Below are 9628 nucleotides of genomic sequence, written 5' to 3'. Positions count from 1 at the left end.
CTGGTATTAACAAATAAGTGCAGTTGGAGTAACTGATGGTCAAATGTCTATAAACAAAGGAGAATAGAATCAAATGAAAAGTATTGTGAGCATTGCCTTGTGAAAGGCAATTGCTTTTGATGAAAGGTATTTCTAGATGAAACAGGTTTAGTGAAAAAGTTACTGTGCGATTATGTGTGTTGTACTTAGTCAATTGAAAATGTGCTTAAAGTTTTTGAAAAAACAGCATTTTTGATGATCTGTTTTGAGTTGTGTACTAAGTTGTGACATTTTACCACATAGTTGTGAAAATAGTAACAAAGTGATAAAAAAAACGATATAACAGCAAAATGACATGTTTCATTGTTAAATCTATTGTGTTGAGTCTGCTGTACTGACTTCATTATGAATCTGATGATGTGTGAAACATACTGGGAGACAGGAAGTTACAAACAGGAAATAAGTAGGACTTTTATTGATATGATACTACCAACAAAATGGTGTGTGTGCATGAGTGTGTGTACATCCATGCATGTGGTCGTGCAAGTGTGTGCATGAGGGTGTGTGTGTGTGGGTTTGAGACATAGAGAGAGAGAGTGTGAGAGATAGATAAGGAGAGAGACAGAGAATGAAAGAGGAAGTTGTTTGTTTCCACTGTGGGCATACATGTGTTACACTATGTTGCCATGGTGAGGTTAAATCACTTTCTCATGAATCCTGTTGAGATTCCTGTCACATGACAATTCATTCCATGCCTCCAGAGGACTCTGATTTTCACATATCTCAACCCAGTCCTCCTCACCATATTCTGGTTTGCCACCACCATTATCAGGCTGATGTGGAGACCAGTACCTGCAGGGTTAAAAACAGTGGTAAATGGTTAATACCAGTACCTACAGGGTTAAAAACAGTCACATATCATGGTTAATACCAGCACCTACAGGGTTAAAAACAGTCAGAAATCATGGTTAATACCAATACCTACAGGGTTAATAACAGTCAGATATCATGGTTAATACAAGCACCTACAGGGTTAAAAACAGTCAGATATCATGGTTAATAACAGTACCTACAGGGTTAAAAACAGTCAGATATCATGGTTAATACAAGCACCTACAGGGTTAAAAACAGTAAGATATCATGGTTAATACCAGTACCTACAGGGTTAATAACAGTCAGATATCATGGTTAATAACAGTACCTACAGGGTTAAAAACAGTCAGATATCATGGTTAATACAAGCACCTACAGGGTTAAAAACAGTAAGATATCATGGTTAATACCAGTACCTACAGGGTTAAAAACAGTCAGATATCATGGTTAATACCAGTACCTACAGGGTTAAAAACAGTAAGATATCATGGTTAACACCAGTACCTACAGGGTTAAAAACAGTCAGATATCATGGTTAATACCAGTACCTTCAGGGTTAAAAACAGTCAGATATCATGGTTAATATCAGTACCTACAGGGTTAAAAACCGTCAGATATCATGGTTAATACCAGTACCTACAGGGTTAAACAGTCAGATATCATGGTTAATACCAGTACCCACAGGGTTAAACAGTCAGATATCATGGTTAAAACTTCTTCTTAATAGGGGGCGCTGTTTTCACTTTGGGAAAAAAATCGTGCCCAAATTAAACGGCCTCGTACTCTGTTCTAGATCATACAATATTCATATTATTATTACTATTGGATAGAAAACACTCTGAAGTTTCTAAAACTGTTTGAATTATATCTGTGAGTAAAACAGAACTCATTTGGCAGCAAACTTCCAAACAGGAAGTGAAAATTCTGAAAATGGGGCTCTGTGTCAGGGCTTGCCTATTCAATTGCCTTATATTTATGGATCTGTATGCACTTCATACACCTTCCACTAGATGTCAACAGGCAGTAGAATGTTGAATGGGGTGTCTAGCTTGATGTGAGACCGAATGAGAGCTTTTGGAGTGACAGGTCCGCCCTATTGGCAGTATTCAGCTGCGCACAAGGGAACACGACATTGTCTTCTGAAATGCGTTAGGTATACACGACGAAATGCTCCGTCTCGGACTTTATTGGATACATATGAGAAAAACATCATAAAGATAATTTTCAACCGAGTTTGACCAGTTTATTCGACGTTTATTGTGACTTTTGGAATTTTTAGTTCCATGCGCCAAGAGTTGATGGACATGTGGGCGCCACATTGCTAGCCAAAGTTGCTAATTCGACAGAAGAAATGGACATTCTAAAACAAAACAACGATTTATTGTGGAAATAGGACTCCTTGCACTACATTCTGATGGAAGATCATCAAAGGTAAGACAATATTTATGATGTTATCTCGTATTTTTGTGGAATATGTTGGCTCCAACATGGCGGAGAATTGCAGGGCGCTGTCTCAGAATATTGCATGCTGTACTTTGTACTAAAGTTATTTTTTTAAATCTAACACAGCGGTTGCATTAAGAACCAGTGTATCTTTCATTTGCTGTACAACATGTATTTTTTAGTAAAGTTTATGATGAGTTTTTTGGTTAGATTACGTGACTGTCCAAAATTTCTCCGGACAATTTGGTGCATTTTGGCGCCGTATTCACAATGTAAAACCAGGATTTGTAGCTATAAATATGCAGATTTTCGAACAAAACATAAATGTATTGTATAACATGATGTTATAAGACTGTCATCTGATGAAGTTGTTCAAAGGTTAGTGATTAATTTTATCTCTATTTGTGGGTTTTGTGAAAGCTACCTTTGCGGTGGAAAAATGGCGTTGTGTTTTTGGATATTGTGGTGAGCTAACATAAATATATGTTGTGTTTTCGCTGTAAAACACTTAAAAAATCGGAAATATTGGCTGGATTCACAAGATGTTTATCTTTCATTTGCTGTACAACATGTATTTTTCATAAATATTTTATGATGAGTGTTTATGTATTTCACGTTGCTCTCTGTAATTATTCTGGCTGTTTTGGTGCTATTCGTGACGGTGGCTGCAATGTAAAACTACGATTTATACCTATAAATATGCACATTTTCGAACAAAACATAAATGTATTGTATAACATGATGTTATAAGACTGTCATCTGATGAAGTTGTTCAAAGGTTAGTGATTAATTTTATCTCTATTTGTGGGTTTTGTGAAAGCTACCTTTGCGGTGGAAACATGGCGTTGTGTGTTTGGCTATTGTGGTGAGCTAACATAAATATATATTGTGTTTTCGCTGTAAAACATTTTAAAAATCGGAAATGTTGGCTGGATTCACAAGATGTTTATCTTTCATTTGCTGTATTGGACTTGTGATTTCATGAAATTATATTATATGATATCCCTGTGGCGCTAGGCTAGGCTATGCTAGTCAGCTTTTTTGATGAGGATGATCCCGGATCCGGGATGGGTAGTCCAGAAAGGTTTTAACCACTTAACCGTTTGGTAAACCAATAGATTTTAAACTGGTTTGTCTACTTTATATGGATTTTGAGAACTGTTTGTAAAGTTTACAATTCTAAATTACATGTATGATACATGATAACCATAATGACTATTAATTACTGCTAATTGATTTCACATAGTGGTAACCATAATTGGTCACCATACAAAAGGGTGTGTGTAAACATGGAGCAGGATAGACATCAAGGGAGAGGAAGAAATCAAGGGGCCCATCAGAGAGGTGGGCATGGGCCTTGTCAAAGAGGTCAGAGAGGTGGGCATGGGTCCCATCAAAGATGTCAAAGATGTGGGCATGGGCCCTGTCAAAGAGGTCAAAGAGGTGGGCATGGGCCCTATCAAAGAGGTCAAAGATGTGGGCATCGGCCCTGTCAGAGAGGTGGTCATGGGCCCTGTCAAAGAGGTCAAAGAGGTGGGCATGGGCCCTGTCATAGAGGTCAAAGATGTGGGCATCGGCCCTGTCAGAGAGGTGGGCATGGGCCCTGTCATAGAAGTCAAAGAGGTGGGCATGGGCCCTGTCATAGAGGTCAAAGAGGTGGGCATGTGCCCCGTCAAATAGGTCAAAGAGGTGGGCATGGGCCCTGTCATAGAGGTCAAAGAGGTGGGCATGGGCCCCGTCATAGAGGTCAAAGAGGTGGGCATGGGCCCTGTCATAGAGGTCAAAGAGGTGGGCATGGGCCCCGTCATAGAGGTCAAAGAGGTGGGCATGTGCCCCGTCATAGAGGTCAAAGAGGTGGGCATGGGCCCCATCATAGAGGTCAAAGAGGTGGGCATGGGCCCCGTCATAGAGGTCAAAGAGGTGGGCATGGGCCCCGTCAAAGAGGTCAAAGAGGTGGGCATGGGCCCTGTCAAAGAGGTCAAAGAGGTGGGCATGGGCCCTGTCAAATAGGTCAGAGAGGTGGGCATGGGCCCTGTCATAGAAGTCAAAGAGGTGGGCATGGGCCCCGTCATAGAGGTCAAAGAGGTGGGCATGGGCCCCGTCATAGAGGTCAAAGAGGTGGGCATGGGCCCCATCATAGAGGTCAAAGAGGTGGGCATGGGCCCTGTCAAAGAAGTCAAAGAGGTGGGCATGGGCCCTGTCATAGAGGTCAAAGAGGTGGGCATGGGCCCTGTCAAAGAAGTCAAAGAGGTGGGCATGGGCCCTGTTATAGAAGTCAAAGAGGTGGGCATGGGCCCCGTCATAGAGGTCAAAGAGGTGGGCATGGGCCCTGTCAAAGAAGTCAAAGAGGTGGGCATGGGCCTTGTCAAAGAGGTCAATGAGGTGGGCATGGGCCTTGTCAAAGATGTCAAAGAGGTGGGCATGGGCCTTGTCAAATAGGACAATGAGGTGGGCATTGGCCCTGTCAAAGAGGTCAAAGAGGTCTGCTCAATCCAAGGGTACAACCAATTGATTACAGCATTGCCCCAAAAATGGAGGAGGCGGGTGGCAGCGGGAGGAGGTAGGGAACTGGTCTGTCTGCCCAATATAAAGGATTAAAACTGACAGGGGAATAAAAATAGCATAAATAGGAAAGTATACCATTTTCATTTGAGGACCAGATGGTTGACAACTGTGCCATACAGATTGCAAAATAGTTGGGAAGATATTTTTGATGTTGTCATAACCTGTCTAGGACCGGTTAACAGCCAATGATATTGCAGGGCGCCAAATTCAATCAACAGAAATCTCATAATTCAAATTTCTCAAACATACAAGTATTAGACACCATTTTAAAGATAAACTTCTCGTTAATCCAACCACAGTGTTTTCGGCGAAAGCAGAACATATCATTATGTTAGGTCATCAACTAGTCACAGAAAGCATACAGCCATTTTCCAACCAAAGAGAGGAGTCACAAAAAGCAGAAATAGAGATAAAATGAATCACTAACCTTTGATATTCTTCATCAGATGACACTCCCGGGACAACATGTTACACAATACATGTATGTTTTGTTCGATCAAGTTCATATTTATATCCAAAAACCTCAGTTTACATTTGGCTTTGCCTCCAAAACATCCCGTGAATTTGCACAGAGCCACATCAATTTACAGAAATACTCAAAATAAACATTGATATAAGATACAAGTGTTATTCACAGAATTGAAGATATACTTCTCCTTAATGCAACCGCTATGTCAGATTTCAAAAAAACTTTACGGAAAAAGCACACCATGCTATAATCTGAGTACAGCGCTCAGAGCCCAAATAAGCCATAAAGATATCCGCCATGTTTTGGAGTCAACAGAAGTCAGAATAGCATTATAAATATTGACTTACCTTTGATGATCTTCATCAGAATGCACTCCCAGGAATCCCAGTTCCACAATAAATGTTTGATTTGTTCTATAAAGTTCATCATTTATGTCCAAACACCTCCTTTTTGTTAGCGCGTTTAGCCCAGTATTCCAAATATGACGCGCAATCACAAGGAGCAGACGAAAAGTAAAAAAGTTTCGTTAAAGTCCTTAGAAACATGTCAAACGAAGTATAGAATCAATCTTTAGGATGTTTTTAACATAAATCTTCAATAATGTTCCAACCGGAGAATTCCTTTGTCTTCAGAAATGCAATGGAACTCAAGCTAACTCTCACATGAACGCGCATGGTCAGCTCGAGGCACTCTGGGAGAGACCTTACTCAATCCCCTCTCATTCGCCCCCACTTCCCAGTAGAAGCATCAAACAAGGTTCTAAAGACTGTTGACATCTAGTGGAAGCCTTAGGAAGTGCAATATGACCCCATAAACACTATGATTTCGATAGGCAAAGAGTTGAAAAACTACAAACCTCAGATTTCCCACTTCCTGGTTGGATTTTTCTCAGGTTTTCGCCTGCCATATGAGTTCTGTTATACTCACAGACATCTTTCAAACAGTTTTAGAAACTTCAGAGTGTTTTCTATCCAAATCTACTAATAATATGCACATATTAGCAACTGGGACTGAGTAGCAGGCAGTTTACTTTGGGCACGCTTTTCATCCAAACGTGAAAATGCTGCCCCCTATCCCAAACAAGATAATCGTTGATAGGAATGGACCAAGGCGCAGCGTGAGTTGAGGTCCACATAATTTATTACACCGTGAAACTACAAAAAACAATAAACATAACACGAACGTGAAAGCCGTAGTGCTCAAAACACTAACACAAACAATATCCCACAACGCAGGTGGGAACAAAGGACAACTTAAGTATGATCCCCAATCAGAGACAACGATAATCAGCTGCCTCTAATTGGGAACCATACAAAATACACCAACATAGAAATAACAATACTAGATCACCCCCTAGTCACGCCCTGACCTAAAACACCATAGAGACCCCCGAGGGCTCTCTATGGTCAGGACGTGACAGATGTACCGATTCCGTGGTACAGGGTGTATGAGTTGATATATAAAACAACGCAAGATTCAAGACTTTGTGCTTTTCAGCTAAAATTATTATATAGAATTCTTGCCACCAACAAAATGTTGAATATTTGGGGCATAAAATCATTGATGCTCTGCAGATTTTGTTGTGAGGATACAGAATCAATAGACCATTTATTTTGGTATTGCCCTCAGGTAGCCTGTTTCTGGTCTCAGTTTCAGGAATGGCTGAGAATGCATAGCGTTGATCTAAAATTGACCCTAGAAATAGTACTGTTAGGAGATCTGGAGAGACCGGGTCAGTCAATTACTAATATTACTAATACTCTTAGTAAATGTATTTATCTTCAACACACAATCTGTAGATTCTATTGGATTAGATAGATTGAAATTGTACATTAAACATCATAGTATAGTTGAAAAATATGTGTTGCGAGGAACACGAAGTGGGTTGCCAGCAGAGATAGATGGGATGGGCTGAGGGAAGCTGAGGGAAGCTGAGGGTTGGTATGTGGAATTGGAGACAAGTGGGAGTGGAGTTGCTGTGTGAGAGAGAGAATGATGGTCAAAAGATAAAGGAAAAAAAGTCAAAATAAAAGTACGTTTGAATGACACTAATTGGCAGTGTTTTTACAACTAATGCCGGTTTGCCTGAGGCTGATGCCGTGCAGGTGTTTGTACACATGCATATACACACACTCTCATTCACATAAACACATACAAGAACACACACATACATGTAATAGTGCCAGACATGCACACAAACATATACAGTTGGCATTGCTGTTATGATTTCAGTTGTCCTTGATGTCCTTTGTTTTACATTTATTATATAATTTTTGTTGCATTGTTGTTTGCTGTTTTCTCCTGTCTTCCTTTTTTCTCTTTAGTTCATTCTCTTGGTTGTTGGTGCATTGGGGTTTCTTGGGGGTGGGGAATGGAATTAATTTTTTTATTTTTTATTCTTCCGGGGGGCGGACTGTGGGAGGGGTCTCGAATGGTTGAGGGACAGCTATTGGGGAACTGTGGGGGGATCTTGGAGGAAACTATGACATATATTTTATATCACTATCATGCACACGCACCCTCACACATAAGGATGGCTCTGTTGCGGAAAGACAGATACATGTTTGATAGTGTCTTGATGCTGTATTGTTTGTCCTTCATGTTCTAATACTTTAATGTTACCCCTTCCTTGTGTTTTTTGTAATAAATAATACAAAATAAAACGTTTGAATCCAGTTGATATTTCCTGTCTAACCTTGAAGGAGAGCAGAGAGGGCTGTCTGGAGAGAGGAGCAGACCTGGTCATCATAAACAGCAATAAGGAACAAGTGAGTGAGTGAGTGAGTGAGTGAGTGAGTGAGTGAGTGAGTGAGTGAGTGAGTGAGTGAGTGAGTGAGTGAGTGAGTGAGTGAGTGAGTGAGTGAGTGAGTGAGTGAGTGAGTGAGTGAGTGAGTGAGTGAGAATGAGAGAGAGGAGGGTGTTGTTTTGTGTTCATCACTGATTGTCTAGTATAGCATCCGTGATTTGTATCATTGATTGTAAAGTATATTTAGTTTATAATGAGGTGATATGGTTGTTCTATTTCTGTTGTATTTTCAGATGCTACTCATTGAGATAAATGTCAGCTTCAACTGAGAACAAGAGTTTTTATAAAAATAATTAACTTCTCTGGGATATGTGGGACGGTAGCGTCCCACTTGGCCAAAATCCAGAAAAAATGTAGCGCGACAAATTCAAATATATTACTATAAAAATCAATCTTTCATGAAATCACACATGAAAGACACCAAATTAAAACTACACATGTTGTGAATCCAGCCAACATGTCTGATTTCAAAAAGAAATTGACGGCGAAAGCACACCAAACGATTATGTTAGCTCAGTACATAGCCACAGAAAAACACAGCCATTTTCCCAGCAAAAGATAGTAGTCACAAAAAGCAGAAATAGAGATAAAATTAATCACTAACCTTTGATGATCTTCATCAGATGACACTCATAGGACATCATGTTACACAATACATTTATGTTTTGTTTGATAATGTGCATATTTATATCCACAAATCTCGGTTTACATTGGCGCCATGTTCAGAAATGCCTCCAAAATATCCGGAGAAATTGCAGAGAGCCACGTCAAATAACAGAAATACTCATCATAAACGTTGATGAAAGATACATGTTTTACATAGAATTACAGATACACTTGTTCTTAATGCAACCGCTGTGTCAGATTTCAAAAAAACTTTACGGAAAAAGCACACCATGCAATAATCTGAGACGGCGCTCAAAAATAACAGCATTTCTCCGCCATGTTGGAGTCAACAGAAATACGAAATTACATCCTAAATATTCCCTTACCTTTGATCATCTTCATCAGAATGCACTCCCAGGAATCCTAGTTCCACAATAAATCGTTATTTTGTTCGATAATGTCCATGACTTATGTCTAAGTTGCTACTTTGGCTAGCATGTTTAGTGCACATGTCCAAACGCTCGCGCAGATGCAGGCGAACTCGGACGAAAACTTTAAAAAGTTATATAACAGGTCGAATGAACTGGTCAAACTAAGTAGAGAATCAATCGTCAGGATGTTGTTATCATATATATCCAATAACGTTCCAACCGGAGCATTCCTTCGTGTCTGTAGAAGTTATGGAAGGCAAGGCGATATCATGAGGAAAGTGCATGACCAGGAACTGCCATTCTGCCAGACCAATGACTGAAACACCTCCCATCCGGCCCCACATCACACTAGAGGCTTCATTCCACATTCTACAGACTGTTGACATCTAGTGGAAGGCGTAGGAAGTGCAAACAGATCCATATCTTTCAGGGAATTGAAAAGGCGATGAGTTGAAC

This window comes from Salvelinus namaycush, unplaced genomic scaffold, assembly GCF_016432855.1.
Source record: "Salvelinus namaycush isolate Seneca unplaced genomic scaffold, SaNama_1.0 Scaffold278, whole genome shotgun sequence".
NCBI classification, from domain to species: domain Eukaryota; kingdom Metazoa; phylum Chordata; class Actinopteri; order Salmoniformes; family Salmonidae; genus Salvelinus; species Salvelinus namaycush.
The sequence above is the reverse complement of the archived record's forward strand: the minus strand, read 5'-3'. Positions refer to the sequence as shown.